Source organism: Myodes glareolus, chromosome 18 (genome assembly GCF_982192425.1).
Source record: "Myodes glareolus chromosome 18, mMyoGla1.1, whole genome shotgun sequence".
Classification (NCBI taxonomy): domain Eukaryota; kingdom Metazoa; phylum Chordata; class Mammalia; order Rodentia; family Cricetidae; genus Myodes; species Myodes glareolus.
The window spans coordinates 71,953,536-71,972,639 of NC_142043.1; the positions used below are offsets into that span (position 1 = coordinate 71,953,536).

The following is a 19,104-nucleotide window of genomic DNA, read 5'->3' on the forward strand; positions in this document are numbered from 1 at the left end:
GTCTGTCTTGACCTGTGGGTGTTGGTGGATCCAAGTTGATCTCCTGAAACTTGTAAGAACCGTCTTTAAGAGGCAAAAATGTCAGATATGTTAGCATTATTATTGTTTGTAGCTGTACTGAAATCCCTAATGTAGAAGAGGTAAGGAGACTCATATTTGGAGTCATGCTAAAAGTTTGGAAACCTAAAAATAATTTTGACTAAAAGCAGTAATATCGTTGGACAGGGGTGACACAGGCCTTTAATCCCAACACTCAGGAGGCAGAGGCAGGCAGATCTCTGTGAGTTTGAGTACAGCCTGGCCACAGAGTGTATTTCAGGACAGTCTCCAAAACTACACATAGAAACCCTGTCTTGAAAAACAAAACCAAATCAATCAGCAAACAAACAAAAATGCAGTAGCATCTTAATTGTGTGTGTGTATCTAGAGGAGTATATATATATATATATATATATATACAATGTTTTTTATTGTAAGAAGCACTTTTAAGTCTGCATTTAAAAATAACCAAAGAAAATATAAAATCCGGAGCTTGTGCCTGTGATAGTGGTGACAGTTTTTGAGAGCCAGATTAGTTTTATTTACTTTTTCTTTATATACCTCAAATCACCTTTGCTAATAAGATGTTTAGGCCCCTCCATAGGTCTGTATGGTCTTTAGGTATTAAATCTAGGTCTGAGATTTTTCTGTATAGGAATAAAGTGGGGAATTGACCTCCCTTTTTACCAGACAGAGAACTGATCCCAAAGTGTACACAGCCCAAATAGAGCTCCAGCCCCATTCAAGGAAGGGCATAGCTTTGTCCATTGTAAGAAGTTTAACCCTTTTAGGTGCCAGGGGGCTAAGTAAGGAATTGATCATATTAATACTTAGCATGTTTACAAATATATTTTAAATACATTAGAGAATTTGATAATTTATAAGATGATCAAGCATTAATTTGTATTTTTAAATTATCTTTAATAATTTACAATTTAAATAAAACTTATTCTTAACAGTTTATAGTGTAAATTAGTGACTAGATGATTAGTCATTAACTTGAATTCTTAATTATTTCTAATAGTTTACAATTCAAGTAAACTTATCCTTAACAATTTATAGTTTAATTTAGTTGCATTTATAAATTTAGAACTTTATGTTTCATCCCTGTTAAGTTTAGCCTTAAAAATAATAATTTTGAATTGAGGTTCTTTTAGTATGGAAACAAAAGCTCTTAGTCATAAATAAGATATATAGGGAGACTGTTAATTTTATAAATCTTTTTATAGTGTATCATGAAATAAAATAGGTTCAATAAAGAAACCAAAATAGTTGTTCCATGGAGTGACAGGGGTGGGGGAGGTTTATTCCAAGCTGTGCAGAAGAAAATTTTTCTGGGTTAGATGATAACTGGAGAGTTCAAGTTTAAGAGGCCAGCCATGGCAGGGTGCTGCTTCTGGTGCCTCCTGCCTGAAATGGGAGAGGGAGGAGGGATGGAGACACAGGTGGACAACAAGTGATAGCCTGAGATTTTTAAGCGGGGAGCAGGGAGAAAATGGCAGAGACTCAAAGAGTAAGTGTTTTGATAAACAAGACTTTTAATCCAAGGACGTCTTCAAATGGGTTGAAAGGCCTGTTGGTATTTCCCAAATCACAGAAGAAAGGTGTCCCTTTCTTTATGATAGGGGCCGATAGAGTTAATGGGAACTTCCTGAAATGTGCATGACTTTTGTAAACAAAACAGGGAGCTCCTTAGCTATACATTCACACATACACACATACACACACACACACACACACACACACACAGAGAGAGAGAGAGAGAGAGAGAGAGAGAGAGAGAGTTCCAGTGGGACTAGGAGAAGACAGCTGAAGAAATAGGTCCTGAGTGCTGGGATAAAGTGGGGAAGATCATCTTTTAATTTCCAATTAGCATAAGTGGCTTGGCTAGCACAGCAGACACAGTCAGCCTGTCAGAGAAGCTTGCTTTAGAGTTAATCAAACAGCTTTAGCTTGGCAAAGCTGAGATCCTTGGCCACAAGCAGTTTGGAAGTTAACTCTTTCCTTTCCCAGTGATTTGTCCTGCTAAATGCTCTGACTATTAAGGCTGTTAAGAATATTGCTCTTTCTAGAACTTCTATTTTAACAAAAGAAAACGCGGACACTATTAGATTTACTCCCAATAATGAGTATGGAGTTTGCCAAAAAGTTTGCACAATCTGATACCAACATACTCTTACCTTCAGCTGGTACTCCATGTACCAGCTGATGCCATCATGACTGCTCTCTTACAGGTTGTTCACATTCCCACTAAGATTGCTACAGCCAAGAAGCTAAAACTGCTGGGTGATGGTGGCACAGACCTTTAATCCTAGCTCTCCAGAGGTAGAGGCAGGAGGATCTCTGATTTTGAGGTTAGGCTGTTCTACAGAGTTGCAGGATGGCCAGGGATACACAGAGAAACTCTATCTTGAAACTCACCCCCCCCCGAAAAAAAGTTAAAACCATATGCATTGGTAGACACTAAACACGCATCCTTAAATGCCCCCATTGTTTTTGCACCCAGTTCATAGGCCTGTATTTATCTCCGACTAATACTATCCTTGTTCCACACTCTGAAAAGGATAAATGACTGCAAAAGTCTGCCTAAATGGACTTCTGTGACTTCTAACATTTTGTCTTGCACATATCTTCTATAAAACAGAATATTTGTGCTCCTCATAGTTGAGAGGCTAAAAAAATTGGTTTTTCCCCCAGAGTTCCTACCTCAGAAAAAAAAAAAAAAGTTTATGTAGTACCACCAAACAACCCATCAGATGAAAGAAAAGTATCCCCCTGGATTTATATGGATCAAAGCAAATGAGATTAGGACAACTGGAGGGCCAGCCCTACAAGTGACCTTAGATTGCCAGGCCAGCTCTCAAGCACCGGGGGCAGACAGCACCGTGAAGTAGACAGTCATTTCCCAAGGTCATGGATCAGGATCCGTCTACTTCCCTTCTTATAGTGTTCTTTGTAAAACCTTCCTAAAGATAAAGCTATTGCTTTATTATTATTATTATTATTATTATTATTATTATAAAGACAGAGTTTCTCTGTGTAGCCATGGCTATCCTGGAACTGCTCTTTATACTAAGCTGGCCTTGAACTCACAGATCTGCCTGCTTCTGCCTCCTGAGTACTGGTATTAATGGCGTGTGCCACCACTGCCCAGAAAGATAAAACTTTGAAACACTTTCCTTGTGCTTTTCTCTTTGTGGGTCAATCATTGATCCCCCTCATTGTAATGTCCAACACACACACACACACACACACACACACACACACACACACACACACCAGTCAGACTGGCCTCACCTTTCAAGTGCTGGGATTTCAGGTCTCTGTCACCATACTGAGCTTTGGTCTGCATTTCTTAAAACAAAAGATTCATCAGAAAAATGAGGTTAAACCATTTGTGACATAGTTGGTTTAATGGGATTTTGATGAAATGTGCTTAGATTTATTGTTTTCTGATTACTTAGTCTTATTCTAACTTACTCTTTTCTCTGCTTGAAGATTTATTGCCATTTGATTATTTGTCTGAGTTTCCTTTTCTCAGCTACCAACTTATATGTGAAACTTGTAGGGAAATTTGAGATAGGGCAAGTGACAGAGTCCAGGAACTAGGAACTCTGGCATGCTGAGTTTTTCTGTCTTTTTGTCTCTTTTTTTTTTTTTTTGAGAAAGGGTCTCTCTCTCTTTCTCTCTCTTTCTCTCTCTCTGTGTCTCTGTCTCTGTCTCTGCCTCTCTCCGTCTCTGTCTCTCTATCTCTCTCTCTCATACTGGCTGTCCTGGAGCTCACTATGTACTCAAATTTGTGGTAATCTACCTGTCTCTGCCTTCAGAGTACTGGGATCAAAAGCATTCACCATCATGCTTAGCTTATACTGTTTTTATTGTTGCTATTTATTTGTTTTGCTTTTCAATTGTTTTATTTACTTTACATTATTTTCCATGCAAATGTGCAAAACTGCACTGTTCACAGAAACTTACACAGAGTGGGAAGGCAGTCTCCAATTAGAACCTGACAACACAAGACTCATCTGGTACACGGAAATAACACAAGGCTCACCACAAACAGATCAGTAAAGGCATTTCAGGAAGATGCAAGGAAGAAGAATACAGTAGGAATCACTGTATGAATCTCATGGAAAATCATAGAAATCAAGGTATAAGGCAAAATTCTTCATGATAATCTTAGAGCTCCTCCTTAAGAACACAGTTTCTCAGTGTAACTCCTGAAGTTTTCTCCTGATTCTTCTCATCTTTTCCATCATAGCATCCATATTCTCTCCATCCATATATCATCTTAAATCTGCTGTTGGGTATGGCTTGTAGGAAGTTAGGGAAGTCGAGGAGCCTCTCCTCTCCTCTTGTTTCCTGTGGGCTGGTGGCCATCACCTCTTCCTGAAGAGCAGCCTCCTGTTCATTCTGCAGTAGTTACTTTATTTCTTCCTTTTCCTGTCCTATCCCCTGCCATGTCCTCCTCTTCTCAATTCTCTCTGCAACCCGTGCTACCAGCAGACATATTCCCCTCAGCCCGGTCTGATGCAAGCCTGCCATGTACAGGGCAGCACGGAGCTGGTGTTCAGATGCCAGTGATGACCGTACCCAAGGCTGTGTTGTTCTGCAGTCTTAGTTATGCTGGTTGTTTTGAGTAAAGGAATTAGAAGCAGATGTTGGGCAGGGCTTTACTCTTCTCTCCTCTAACCTGCCTAATGTCCTGAATCACAAAGGAAGAAAATAATTACCTCAGTTTTATTAAGAGTCACTTAGGGTAAGAAGCCTAAGTCACTAGGGTAAGAAGTTCAAGGGTCAGCATCTTGAACAGACTTTTGGTACACACCATCATCATCTACTTCAGTCCCATCCTTTGCTCCAAAGAAAATAATTTTCAAACCATTTACAAACTGTTCTCTGGGTCCAATGGGCAATTACATGTTCTCCAAGCACACTGACTTCCACTAAAAACATTTACCATTCCCCAACATTCTGCATTTTTCTCCTCTCACACACACAAATTATATGGTTGAGGCTATTATTCAAATCCTGGAAGCCCTCCTGCCTCAGCCTCTTGAGTGGGGGAAACAAGCCCTGTGCCTCCAAGACCAACAAATAACAATAGCATTTAAAACTGTATGGAACTCATGAAATCACTTAGATACTTGTGTGAGGTAATTGACATCAAAAATACTCTTATGTTTCTCAAATTTCCTTGCTATATTTACTGTAGTGTGCTTGACAATGAGTTAATCTGTTGACATTTTAGTCTGAATCAAGACTGTGAAAAACTAATTAAGAGTTACTACTTTCTTCACCATCACTACTTACTAGTAGAATATAAGGGCAGTCTCACTTATTAAAAGTCTTTTTAAAGTCAAAATATCAAGGGACTGAAGAGATGGTTCAGTGGTTCAGAATGCTTACTGCTGCTCTTGTAGATGACCCAGTTCAGTTTCTAGCACCCAGCTCACAAACACCTGCAATTCCAGTTCTAGGGAATCTGACTCCCTCTTCTGACTTCCATCACATCCTCGCACATGTTGCATACTTTCGCACAAATTTACACACACACACACACACACACACACACACACACACACACACCAACATTTTTTTCTTTTAAATGTCAGAGTATATAACTTAAACTAACCTTAAACTCATGTCAAACCTCTTGCTCAGCACAGCCTCCTAAGCACTGGGATTACAGATGTCAGCCACCGTGAGCAGTTTTTTTTTTTTTTAAACACGGTAAGTGTCATCGATTTGACCTACATAAAACTTTAAGATACTTAACAATGTACAAACCCAAAGAAGAGATCCTGAAACCAAAACATTCAGAATCTCAGCATTCCTCCTGATCAGAGAGATCAGGTATGACTAAGAGCACCAATTACAGGAGGAAGAGATCTCCGTAAGTTCCTGGTCTGAGGTTTTGCCTTGAAGGTGTTTGAGGTAGGGAAGTCACGGGTTGGGAATTCCCTCATTGCCTCTGAATTTCTTTCTGTAGCCTTCAACCCGTGTCAGCTGTCCTGTCCTTCCTTCTGGACACATGTTCTCACTCACACAGCAAGTCGGGGTTCTGGAGAAAGGAACTCACAGTCACGGTGGTATCTCCTCACAAACCACCACGCTATAAACTCCACAGAGAGGAACAAAGTCTCAAACCCTGCAGGTTTTCTAGACACCAAGGATGGGGGCTGCAGCTCTGAGTCCCACCCTCCTGCTGCTCTCAGTACTCCAGACTCTGATCCAGACCGAGATCCAGAGAGGCGCTGGTGAGTGTGGGTCAGAAAGGAAAGGGCCTCTGCCTGGAGGAGCCAGCTTTCCTGGCCCTGGCAGCATCCCAAAAGTCATTTTCCATCACTCATCCAGACCCTTCCGCCCTTCTTCATCAGCATTGCGAGCCCTGCGCCTTGATCCCTTTTTGGTCCGTGCCCCTGCCCGGGTACCGGGAGGAGGGTCGTAGTCTCACTGAGCGCCGTCCCCAGGTTCACACTCGCTGAGTTATTTAGTGACCGCGACCGCGACCGCGTCTGCAACGGGTCTCCGAGATCCCCAAGCCTTCGTGGCTGGCTATGTGGACGACACGCAAATCCTGCTCTTCGACAGCCACTTGGCTACTAAGATGGAGGCTCGAGTACCATGGGCAAAGCAGATGGGGCCGGATTATTGGGAGCAGGAGAGGATACTTTTGGAAATTTATTCACGCACGGCCCAAGAAAGCCTGCTATTTGCAATCCGAATCTATAACCAGAGCGATGACGGTGAGTGACCCCTACATGTCCTCACGGACTGGCTCGAGTTGCCCCAGGTTCCAGGTCCTAGGTTTGGTCCGAGGCTGAGGAGCCCGCAGAGACCCTGGACCCGGGAGAGCATCGGACTGAGACCCGGTTTCCATTTGAGTTCAGGTGGAAATTCTGTGGGTGGGCTGAACCCTGTAGAGGGAACTGACTTTGGGGGCGGCTGCAGTCTCTCATACCTTCCAGTGTTTCATTGGCTGTGAAGTGGGTCCAGATCAACACTTCCTCCGTGGGCACTACAGTCATGCCTTTAATGGTCGTGATTACATCAGCCTGAACGAGGACATGAGAACTTGGACTGCTGCAGACAAGACGGCTCAGATCGCAGTGCGAAGGTGGGAGGCGAAACATTTAGCAGAGCACTGGAGGATCTTCGCTCAGGGCCAGTGCATTGCTTGGCTACTCAGGCATCTGGAGCTAGGGAAGGAGATTCTGCAGCGCTCAGGTAGGAGGGATTGAGAAGCCATTCCTCCATCTGAGCCCAGAGTAGGGCAATGCCTCCAAGGAGGGAGGAAATTGGGATCATCTGAAATACTGTAATTCTCTTTTGTATCCGGAGGGGAAGGAGTGCTACTGGTTTTCCTGACCCAAAGGCAGAGAGTGACTCTCCCAGGACTCGCCCTTCTCTCAGGACAGATTAGGGACTCTTAATAGTATAGGAGAGAAGATCCCTGAAATAACCACCAGCAGCCTAGTTCAGTCTGGAGCCCTTTGTAAATCATGGTCTCTCATAGGCTTAGTTCTCGACCCACATGTAATGTCTTTTGAGGTCTCACCGATGAGGCTCTCACTCTATAAGTTAGAACCAGAAATACTCTTTTCATGGTGGGAAACTTGGGAATCTTTCTTTTCCAAGGAATAGATTATACTAATGCCTGAGTATAAGACAACTTGTGTGGGGTTTGCATGGCCCCAGACCACCACCCCTCCACATCTTGATTCTCTTGTACATTGGCAAGATAGACTCACAAATACTGCTTAAGTTCCCCCCTCCAATTATAAAATGTTGAATTTTCCAACTCTTCTTCTCAGACCCTCCAAAGGCACATGTAACCCATCACCCTAGACCTGAAGGAGATGTCACCTTGAGGTGCTGGGCCCTTGAATTCTACCCAGCTGAGATAACCCTGACCTGGCAGAGGGATGGGGAAGACCAGACCCAGGACATGGAGCTGGTGGACACCAGGCCTGCAGGGGATGGAACCTTCCAGAAGTGGGCAGCTGTGGTGGTACCTACTGGGGAGGAGCAGAGATATACATGTCATGTGCAACATGAGGGGCTGCCTGAGCCTCTGACCCTGAAATGGGGTAAGGAGGGGTGTGAGCCCAAAACCTGATGTCAAGGAAAGAAGGTGACCTTCTGGAGACCCTAAGTAGAATCAGTGCTGAATTGGGAGTTAGGGCTCCTCAGTTTATTCTCTCTTTCCAGAGACACCTCCTTGGTCCCCAACTGGAGTGATAGTTGGTGTGGTTCTCCTTGGAGTTGTGGTCCCTGTAGCTGTGGTTGCCATTGTGATGCTGAGGAAGAAAAGCACAGGTAGGGAGGGTATTGGTGTCTGAGGGTTTTCTGTAGAGATGAAGCCATGGGTGGAAATGTGCTCACCTCCTATCTTGTTGCTGTGAGACACACCCATGTGTGACTGCTTGCCTAACCTGGAACTCAGTGTATTGGCATATTTTGTTTTTTGCTTGTTTGTTTGCTTGCTTGCTTGTTTTGAGACAAGATGTCTTCACATAGCCCTGGCTGTCCTGGAACCTACTATGTGAACCAGGCTGGTCTCAAACTCAGAGATCCACTTGCCTCTGCTTCCCAAGTGCTAGGATTAAAGTTGTGTGTCATGATGCCCAGCTATGTTGTCACTTTTCAAAGTCCAGGGCTTCAAGGATGGTAGAACATCATTATCCTGGATATCTATCAGTCTTGATAATTTCCCTTGATGTAATTGCTCAGATAATTTTCCAGGACTCTACTGTAGCAAGGAGGAGGAGCTGTTTGTTGGTTACTGGCAGCCCAGAAGTGAAATAATCACACAGAGACTATACTATTTAAATCACTGCTCGGACAATTAGCTCTATCTTCTTATTGACTAACTCTTACATATTAATTTAACCCATCTCCATTAATCTGTGCATCACCACGAGGTCATGGCCTACCTGCAAACTTTCAGTGCATCTGTCTCAGGTGGTGACTCCATGGCTTCTCTCTTACTCCACCCTTCCCTCTCCTAACATTCAATTCAGTTTTTCCACCTAACTAAATTCTTCCCTGCTATAGTTCCAAAGCAGTTCTTCATTCATTAATGGTAATCACCGCATACAGGTGGAAATCACACATCACTCTACTTTCATCATTGTATTTCCACCTTTTACCATTTTGTCACTGTTCTACACATTAAAGAAACACCTCGTAAGCATACAGAAAGGAAAGAGAGAACAAGTCCCTCAGTCACTCTCCCTTTCCCAAGCATTCCTGCAGCAGGGCACCACAGTCCTCCTCAGCTCCCCCAGCTGAATGAGCACATGGTGAGAAGGAAAAGCTGGGACTGCAGGAATGAACTGGGCTGGGGTAACACTGCACATCCAGTTCCCAGAGTAGCAGGAGAGCTGTCCACAGAGACCAGCTCCAGGGCCTCAGTGATTCCTGTGCTCAGAGGATCCCTGTGGGACCTGATGTTGATGGACTTGTCAGTTCTGTTCCTGGCTGTGAAGCCTTGAATTTGGTTCATTGGCTTTTTCCAAAATAAAATAATCACCAACCCTCCAATACCACATATTAAATTCCTTTGTTTTTAAATGACAAGAGTTTGGATTCTATTATTTATCCCTAAAAGTAAGAAATTAGTCTAGGGAATTTTCAAATATCAGCCAGTCAGAGTCTCTATATACTTGCTTTCTGTATTTTCTATCTGAGACCACATCTCATGGGAGACAAAACAGTACATATCTGTTAACATGCCAACTTAGAACTAATAATGCATAATCTCACTTTTCTTTCTCAACCACTTCCCCAAATGGAATGCCCACATAAAACCCTTTTCCATCATGGATGTTGTTCTCACCACTAACATCAGTGACCATAAATCTTCTTCCATAATACTCAGAATCTTCCCAGATCCCTTATTTACATTGCTCAGTATGTAGCCCAGGACTCACTCTTCCTTTTTCTGTTTCTCTGTTAACAGCATATCACACTGTATCCAATACTGGCCTAGAACTCACTAAGTAGCTGTGATGGCCAATCTTCAGTGTCAGCTTGACTGGATTTAGAATCTCCTAGGAGATCCAATTCTGATCACATCTGTAACAGTGTTTCCAGAGATTGAGGATGGAAGATCCAACCTCAGGACCAAGGATAAGAGGAAGAACAGGAGAAAAATAGATGAGAGGATCCCTACACTCTACTTCTTGGTCTACTAAAGTTTGCAGAATCCCAGCCACATGCTCCTGCTGCCCTGTACTCCATAATGCCTTATGCTGAGAGTGACTGTGCCCTCTTTAACCATGAATCAGAATAAACCTTTCATCCTTTAAGTTGGTTTTGCTGAGTAGTTTGTCACACAATTTAAAAAAGTAATAAATAAAAATCCATATGGGCTTTGAAATAGCTGTAATTAATCCTCTTTTCCCTTCTTGCAGTGTTAGAATTACATATATGAGCCACAATACCTGGCAGCAGGAAATTCTATGTAACCTGCTGCTAGTGAGGCCAATGCCCAGCCTGGGAGCTCCTGTCTACATCCTTGCAGCTCCATGATCTGAGTAACAGCTGCCTCTGCACAAACCTTGTTATAAATACAGAGATTCTTGGCTCTCCACCAGACTTCCAAAGTCTTTTGTTTTTGTTTGGGGGTTTTGTTTTGATGTTTTGTTTGTTGAAACAGTCTCAATACGTGGCCTCGACTGGCCTGAAACTTGCTATACTTGTAGACCAGGCTGGTCTTGAACTCAGAGAGGTCCTAGGAGAGGAGGCACTGATCTCTGCCCAGAGTGCTGAGATTAGAAACCTGTGTCATCAAGCCTGACCTTTCCTTGTTGCGAAGTCCAGGGGATTCCTGTGCACAGGTAAGTCTGGGAATCTCTGATCTTTGGGCCTTCACACAAGCCCAGAGCTGCACAGTCTACTCAAGGTGTGTGCTCTAATGAGATCACTGTGTACTGAGTGGACAGGGTCAGTCCTGTTCTGTTTCTCACCTACTACTAACATTCCTTTGGTGATTTTATTCAACTCTGAGGTTTGAAATACCATTTAAGATCACCCCCCAAATAAGTTTCTCCAGCCCAGGCATGAACATCTCTAGGCTCATCTGTCCCTGTCAGTCTGGCTACTTTATGTGCATTTCCTTGTCTGCAAACGGCAAATCTACTCTGATGCCTGTGTAGTCCTGAAGTTTTGTTATCACCTTCCTTCTTTCTGTAATCCAGATTAATTCCAGTAGGAAATATTGTAATGTCCATGTTTTAAATGAACCCAAAATTCAATTTCTTTGCACTGTTTTCTCTTGCTCACACCTTGAGGAAAAGCAACTTGTGCCCTTTGCCTGAACTACTAAATGCATTTCAAATTCCTTCCTCTGTTGTCTTGCTTACTTCTAATGAACTCATTCAGTTTCTCAACCAGAATGATTTTGTTCGTTTTTGCAACACAGTCCATGAAACTGGACTTGTCTTTTCATGAGTCTACTTCCCAGTTCATGGGCTTCCAGGTATGCACCACAACACCTGGCTCTTGGTTTTGCTGTTTTTAAATTAATTGTGTATTATAAACATTAATCCTGTTTTAGATTTATAGCTGGTTTATATTTTCTCTCTTTCCTTAGATTGTTTTTACACCCTCTAATTGTTTCCTCTGCAGGGCAGAAGCTTTTCATTTCAGGCAACCCATTTGTCAGCTCTTGTTATTGTTTCTTGAGTCATAAACCCTTTCAGACCACCCTGACAGACAGTCTGTGCATCTATCAAAAGGGTTTTCCTCTAGCAGATTTCAGAGTTTTGTGTCACATTTAAGGTCTTTGAGATTAATTTTCTACAGGATCAGAGATAGAGATGTAATTTTGTTCTTCTACATGGGGATATAAAGTTTTCCCAACACCAATTGCTGAATGGATTTGTGTTTTTTCCCCAATGACTGCTTTAGGCATTGTGGTTGAAAATAAAATAACAGTATATAAGGGGTTTTGTGGTATCAGAGGGCCAAGGAATGCCATAAAAATCACACAGACTTCACACAATGGGTTTATTGGGAGGAGGGGAGGCTGCCTCTGAGTGGGGATGTGAGAGACAGGCAGGGAGGAGAGAGAGGGAGTAGAAGGTGGAGGGAGGGAGGGAGGAAGGGAAGGAGGGAGGGAAAGAGGAAGGGAAGGAGAGAGGGAGAGGGGAGAGAGAATGGAAAGGGTGATGGCCAAGTCTTTACAGTGGGTATGGAACATGAGCATATGGGACCTTGGCTCAGGGGAAATGTGTCCCATTGTGATGACAGGGATGCTGGCCCTGAGTCCTAGAAGACTGGTTTGGGATGGGGAAACACCTGCTTCTGGAATGTGGGTTATTCTAACACTGTAACTATAGATTATATCTGAGTCTATTCTGTCCCATTGGTCTGTGTTTATTTCAGTGCCAGTACCACACCTTTTTGCTTCTTCTTCTGTAAAACCATGTCTCTGTAGCAGAATTTGATACAGTATTTTAACTCTTCTAGTATTTCTCTTCCAGCTAAGTATGACTTTGACTACTAGCAGTTTTTTCTGAATCCATATAAATTTAGTATTTTTTTTTAGTTCTTCAAAGAATGCCATTGGAAATTGCATTGAATTTCTAGATTTATTTTAGCAATATTAATTTTGTCTATTCATGAGCATAGTAGATCTTTATATTCTAGTATCTTATCTTTCTTTCTTTTTGATTGTTTGGTTAGTTTAAGTTTTTGAGGTAAGTTCTCACTACGTAAACCAGGCTAGCTCCAAAGTTGCTGCAATCCCCTTTCTTCTGTCTGCTGAGCATTGGATTACAGACATAAGTCATCATACCCTGTCTTATTTAGTGTATTATTTAGTAACTTATTTATTGTAGATGTCTTTAACCTCCTCGTGTATATTCCTAGGTATCTAATTGTTTTGTTCTGTTTCTGAAACCATTATGTCTGGGACTGTTTTTCTGTATTTCTCACCATGTTTGTTGTTGGTATATTGAAAAGCTGTTGGCTTTTGTATGGGCCTTTACATCCTGTTATTTTGTTGACATTATTTTATTTTATTTTTAAAACCTATGTTTATTTTAGGTTTATTTATTATGTATACAACATACACAACATTCTGCCTCCATGTATGCCCACACGCCAGAGGAGGGCGCCAGATCTCATTACAGACGGTTGTGAGCCACCATGTGGTTGCTGGGAATTGAACTCAGGACCTCTGGAAGAGCAGCCAGTGCTCTTAACCACTGAGCCATCTCTCCAGCCCCTGTTGACATTATTTTAGATTTCAAACACAGGATCATATCACTGACAAATAAAGATCATTTAACTTCTTGTTTTATGTCTGGTTTCCCTTTCCTTTCTTTCTCTTGCTTTATTATTCTTAAGACATCAAAAACTATATTAAACAGTAGAGAAAATGGACAACCTTTGTCGCATCTTAATTTTAGAGGAAATGCTGTTTCCCCATTTGGTATAATGCTGACTAGAACTTTCTTATATATGGCATTTATTGTGTTTGTGTTGAAATACATTCCTTTTATCCCTAGTTTCTTCAGGGTTTAAATTTATCCTAAAAGATGTTGAACTTTGTTGAAGACCCTTTCTGAATATGTTGAGGTGACCTCATGATTTCTGTCCTTGCAGCTACTTAGGTGCCACATCACAGTTATTGACTGAATATATTGAGTCATTCTTTTTTTTTAATTTTTTTTAATTTTTTTTTAATTTTTTTTGAGTCATTCTTAAATCCTTGGAATAATATCAATTTGGTCATGGTATACGATATCTTAATGTGTTGTAGACTTATGCTTGCAAGTGTTGTATTGAAAATGTCCACATCCAAGTTCATCATGGAAATTGACCTATAATTTTGTTCTGTGTCTTTACCCAGTTTTGATATCAGGATAATTGTGGTCTTAAAAATGCTTTTGATAGTACTGCTTCCCATTCTATTTTATAAGATGATTTGAGATACACTGATGTTAGTTCATATCTGAGTCCTTATGTCCTTGTATTTTTACATGGTTCTTATTTTTATCATTATCAGGTGTGAAACTGTCCCACAGCCATCAGTCACATTTACACTAGATTTGGAGAATGGTGGGAAAGGAACACACCGATTCTTTGTTACAGAAAAAAATCCACCTCTTTTTGAGGTAGCCACTAAATAGCCAGAAGTTCACCCACGGGACTAGGTGGGCTGGCCGTGAGCCTGAGGGACCCACTATCTCCACAGTGTCACACTCTCCACAGTGCTGGACTACAAGCCATACCTCATGGGCTCTGGGGGTCGATCTCAGAATCTCATGCCTGCACGATAAGCACACTACCAATTCCCTGGACCACAGTAAACAACAGAGTCTCAGTGTGTAGCTCTAGCTGTCCTAAACTCACTATGTAGACCAGGCTGGCCTTGAACTCACAGAGATCCTCTGCCTCCGTCTCCTGAGTGCTCAGAATAAAGGTATATGTCATCACAGCCAGTTTATAGTAAATAGCTATTAACAGACATGTATTAGGCTACTTTTAGGATTCATTCAACTTGGAAACTTTGTCCTTGTCTTTACTGAACTGAATTACGAAGTCCTCTGCTTCTTGAATCCTCATTATGCTCTGTGCTGCCGTCACTCTCTCTTCCTCCCTTTCCTCCTCCCTTACCTCTTCCCTCAATCACTTCTTTCCTTCCTTCTTTCTTTTTCTGCATTTTTTTGAGGCCTGGGGACTGAAACAAGGACTTCCTTTCAAAGGCATGCACTTTACCACTAACTATATCACTAACTTGTTCCTTTCTATTCCTCTCCTTTTTTTTATGCATGTTTCAGACAGGACCTCATACCCCCAGGCTGAGCTAGAGCCTACTATATGGTGAAGATTGGCGTTTAAACTTGCAATCCTTTTGTCTCAGTCAACTAGGGACTGGAATTAGAGTTATGTGCCACCAAACAAATTATATTTACTAAATTAGGCTAATTACATTTACTTACAAATAAAGGTGTCATTGTGATAGTTTAAAGGAAAAAATGAGGAAACCAGGCACACTGGATCACATTGGTAATCCCACCTACTAGGGAGGGAGGTTGAAGTAGGGAGATCATAAATTTGAGGCAATTAGGTAAGTCAGTGAGATGGTCTCAAAAAAAAAGTATATTAGGGATGTGGCTCAGTGGTAGAGCACTTCCTGTCACAGACCAGTGTGGGGGTCGCCATTCCACGCCAACCACCTCCCACGAGTTCTATATTTTGTAGGGGTTAAAACACAAGACACACACACACAGATACAGAGTTCAAGTCATCCTCAAGAAGAGAATGCCCAATTTATTTAACTTAATCCAGGGTTAAATCCTTTTGGCCCCAGTAAAGAAAAACTCCTCCCACCCAGAGGGGGCTGGGGAAACTGGTGTCTGTGAGAGCTCCTTCTCAGGCAGGTGGTCGAGGGTGTTAGGCAGTGCCAGACAGGGTAGATGGGCCTTGGCACCTGAGCCTCTTTTAAGCAGGTTGAGAAATTACCATTTTAAAGTAATATATAGCCCTCAGGCTGTTGTACCAGGCTAGAGCAGAAGCAAGCACAGAACTTAGCAGGAAGCTTAGCTGGTTAGCATAAACATTACTTGCATCCTGTGTTTTGGCCTCGAAGAACAGGGAGGACAGGGCCTCACATGTCCCCCTTTTATATAAAATATGATAACTAGCACCTGTCTTGGGGGGGGGTGATGGAGTCAGGCAGGCTCTTTACCCGTCGTGGGAAAAGTATTTCAGGTCAAAATACATTCTTGTCTTAGGTCAGAGTCTCCTCCCATACAATCCTTACCCGTCATAGGTTTACTAGTCAAGCATTGAGTCCAGCCAGATTTATGCTGAAAGATATTATGAGGCGAATGCCAAAAGGACTTGACCTGAGTAGTCCTGATTCTGGCTTCATGAGATCATGAAGGTCACGCTCCAGCATATATATGCATTCCCAAAGGAAATTGCGCCCTCACAATTTTTGAAAAATCTGCTCAGAATAGAGCCCCTTGAGTAGGGCTGCAGCACTGGTGAATGCAGCCCCTGGAATAACTAGCCAGACTAAACGACAGCCAATTAGCAAATTTGTATTTCGGGGTCCAAGAAAAAGCAGCAAAAATCTTTTCCTGTGACCAGCAGAGGTCAAAAATCCACACCCAGTTTGTAAAGATTAACTACAGTATCCAATTGTGAATTTGGCTTAAATTGAATGGCCATGGCATTTCAGCCTGAGTTGAGAAGTTACTCATAGTGCCCAGAATCAGTTGACAGGATAAGAAAAACTGATGGCAAGCAATAACTGACAAATTGAGGGGAAATGTAGTAGTACAACAATTGTACAGCAACAGCAATACAGCAATGACTGATAGAGCAAGGATAGGAAGCTGGGGGAAGATGAATCCAGGCGCTGGATCACTTTTTAGGAAACTGCCAGCTCCGTAGCAATCAGGTTAGACAGCTCCACAGCAGAGGCTTTGTCCTCAGGCCTCTGGACAGATGGATCCATAGCCATGTACAGCAGCAGTACCCAAATGGATGTCAGCGTTTCTGGAAGAGACATAAACAAACTCCTTCCCCAAATTAATGTATGAACTGGACCACATTGTATATTGGGAGTAACAAAATACTCAGAACAAAACTTAGTTTAGCCAGTATCGACACCGGCTGGTCTTGAACTTAGAGACCTGTAGGTCTCTGCTCCAAAGAGCAAATCCTATTGGCCTGTGCCATTGCAATCGGCCTTTGAATTGGCCTGAATAGCCAACCTCAAAACATGTCCTAGAATCAGCTCCGCCTGGAACTTTTCCAGGGGCAGAAAATAATTATCTGATCCAGTATGTGAGCAATCATACAACTGGATAGAATTATTAAAATTGTTACCTTTATGGGGGCACATAGTCTCCCACCAACATTTAGAGAAATAATTAATAGGATCTTTAGAACTGAGAAGCTTTCGTATAGCACAGAACAGTCAACAAGACATATCAGGCTATAATTGGAAATTTTTTGTCAGTCATCAATCCATTTTAAAAACATAAGTACTCCAGAAACTAGTCCTCCAAAGAACAATTAATCAAATAAAAATATATGCAATAAACCTAAACTGAAAATTTTTAATAGATGAACTTAAAATGACTGAAAGACATTTAAAAAATCCTCAAATATAACATCTTTAATCATTGGAGAAATGATTAAAGTGAATCAAAATAACTCTTGAGACTCTATCTTATCCCTATAACATGATTAAGATCAAATACTGCTCATAACCTATGTGTAAGAGAAACTCCTCCACCAATGGTGGAAATGCAAACTGGCACAGCCACTTTGGATCCTAGTATGTTGAAATCTTAGAAAATCAGGCAACAAACCATCCTAAGACTTAGTTATGTCTCTATTGGGTCTGTATAATTAAGGAACCTTTGAATCTATTACAGTCTCTAACTTTAAACTGCCAAGGCTGCACTGCACAGCGAGGGGCGGGACATAGGCCCGCTCTGTCTGCAAACTGCCACCTGAGCTCCCATAGGCGGATTTTAAACTATCCTTTTGTACCACCAAGGCCTGGCTATTGTGGCTCCTTGTGGGCTGGGCGCCCATGTCTTTCTGTCCTTGTGTTGGGGCGCACTCCTAGCGTTCCTTTTTGTGTCACCCGGCAGTTCGCCTGGTCCCATTTTTAACTCTCTCTCTCTCCATGGCTCTTTTGTCTCCTTTACCAAATCCTATCGGCATGCGCCACCATAACCGATACTGCGCCCTGTTTTAGGGGCACTGTGGGTGGTCCCTGCCGCCCGCCACTCACAGCAGCCTTAGGCGTGGGAGCCATCGCAGGATGTGCGGCCTTGACCACCGTGCTCCAGGCAGGCACTGTTTTGCTGTTTGCTGTGCTGCTCCCTCCCCTCTGCATTTGCTTGTCCATCTGTCCGCCCGGGCACCGCCTTTTAGGGCCGCCTGGCGTCCGGCCCATGTATGGACCCTGTATGTCCCAGTATGGTCTGTCAGCCTCCGGGGGCCCTCCGTGTCTGGGCAGCACGGCCCGCAGCTCCCGGACGAGTTTGTACCCGGAAGGTTCTCCCTTCCTTGGCCTGTCTGTCATGGCCCAGGCCTATTTGGCAGGGTCCCACAGCCGCCTGCTCTCCTCCCCGCGCACCTTGGCCGCCTGCCTCTCTGTATCTAAGTGCACCTTGTAGCATCAAGGCTATCTCAGCCTCTATGAGGGCCCGTGCGCGGCCCTGTGACCCGCATTCAAACATGCATGGGAGCTTTCTAATCTCCCTGAAAGACAGGCTCTGTGAAGCAGTTCTTTTGTTTCTCAAAAACTCTTAATAGAACTTACAAATATATTTTTTGAATCTTCTCTCAGCCCGAGGCCTGCACTTTCATGGGCCCTTGGCTATTTTATTTGCTAGTTGCCAGCTACGCTGGGCCCTGTTGCCTTGGGAACAGATTCCCGCTGGGCGCTAGCTGTGTCCAGCCTGTTTTCTTTAGTAAAAGTTAAAGTTCCCTGCATGTGAGAGCCAGGGACTGAGCTCTCTCATAAAAATTAGGCAAACAATCACCTCAAAAAACAAACTGTCTTAATGAACTTTCACGTGGTGCGTCTACATTAAAAATGTTGGTTCTTCTCCAAAAGCACTGTTAATTGACCTTAACAGGCCTCCCGGTTCTGAACAAGAACAGAGATACTTGCATTTCCAAAAATCCCCAATTCACCCTTACCTTTACATAGCTGGCTAGCCTTTTTTTTTTTTCAGGGCGTCCCCATAGGTTTTTTACCTTTCCAGAAACTCGTGGCTGCTTCTTCTTCGCATCCCAGTGGGGCCTCCATCTGTGGGGGTTGCCGTTCCACGCCACCCACCTCCCACGAGTTCTATATTTCCTAGGGATTAAAACACAAGACACACACAGATACAGAGTTCAAGTCATCCTCAAGAAGAGAATGCCCAATTTATTCAACTTAATCCAGGGTTAAATACTTTTGGCCCCAGTAAAGAAAAACTCCTCCCACCCAGAGGGGGCTGGGGAAACTGGTGTCTGTGAAAGCTCCTTCTCAGGCAGGTGGTCGAGGGTGTTAGGCAGTGCCAGACA

General features: G+C 42.8%; 1 pseudogene across 1 annotated transcript; it reads left to right on the plus strand.

Annotated features, from left to right (window-relative positions):
• The first annotated feature begins 6,214 nt into the window (after nt 1-6,214).
• On the plus strand, nt 6,215-10,355 carry LOC148119281 (HLA class I histocompatibility antigen, alpha chain G-like; annotated as a pseudogene). The gene is made up of 5 exons (XR_015735392.1): nt 6,215-6,788; nt 6,994-7,269; nt 7,857-8,132; nt 8,254-8,361; nt 10,007-10,355. The product of XR_015735392.1 is annotated as an HLA class I histocompatibility antigen, alpha chain G-like (transcript).
• Nucleotides 10,356-19,104: the final 8,749 nt, after the last annotated feature.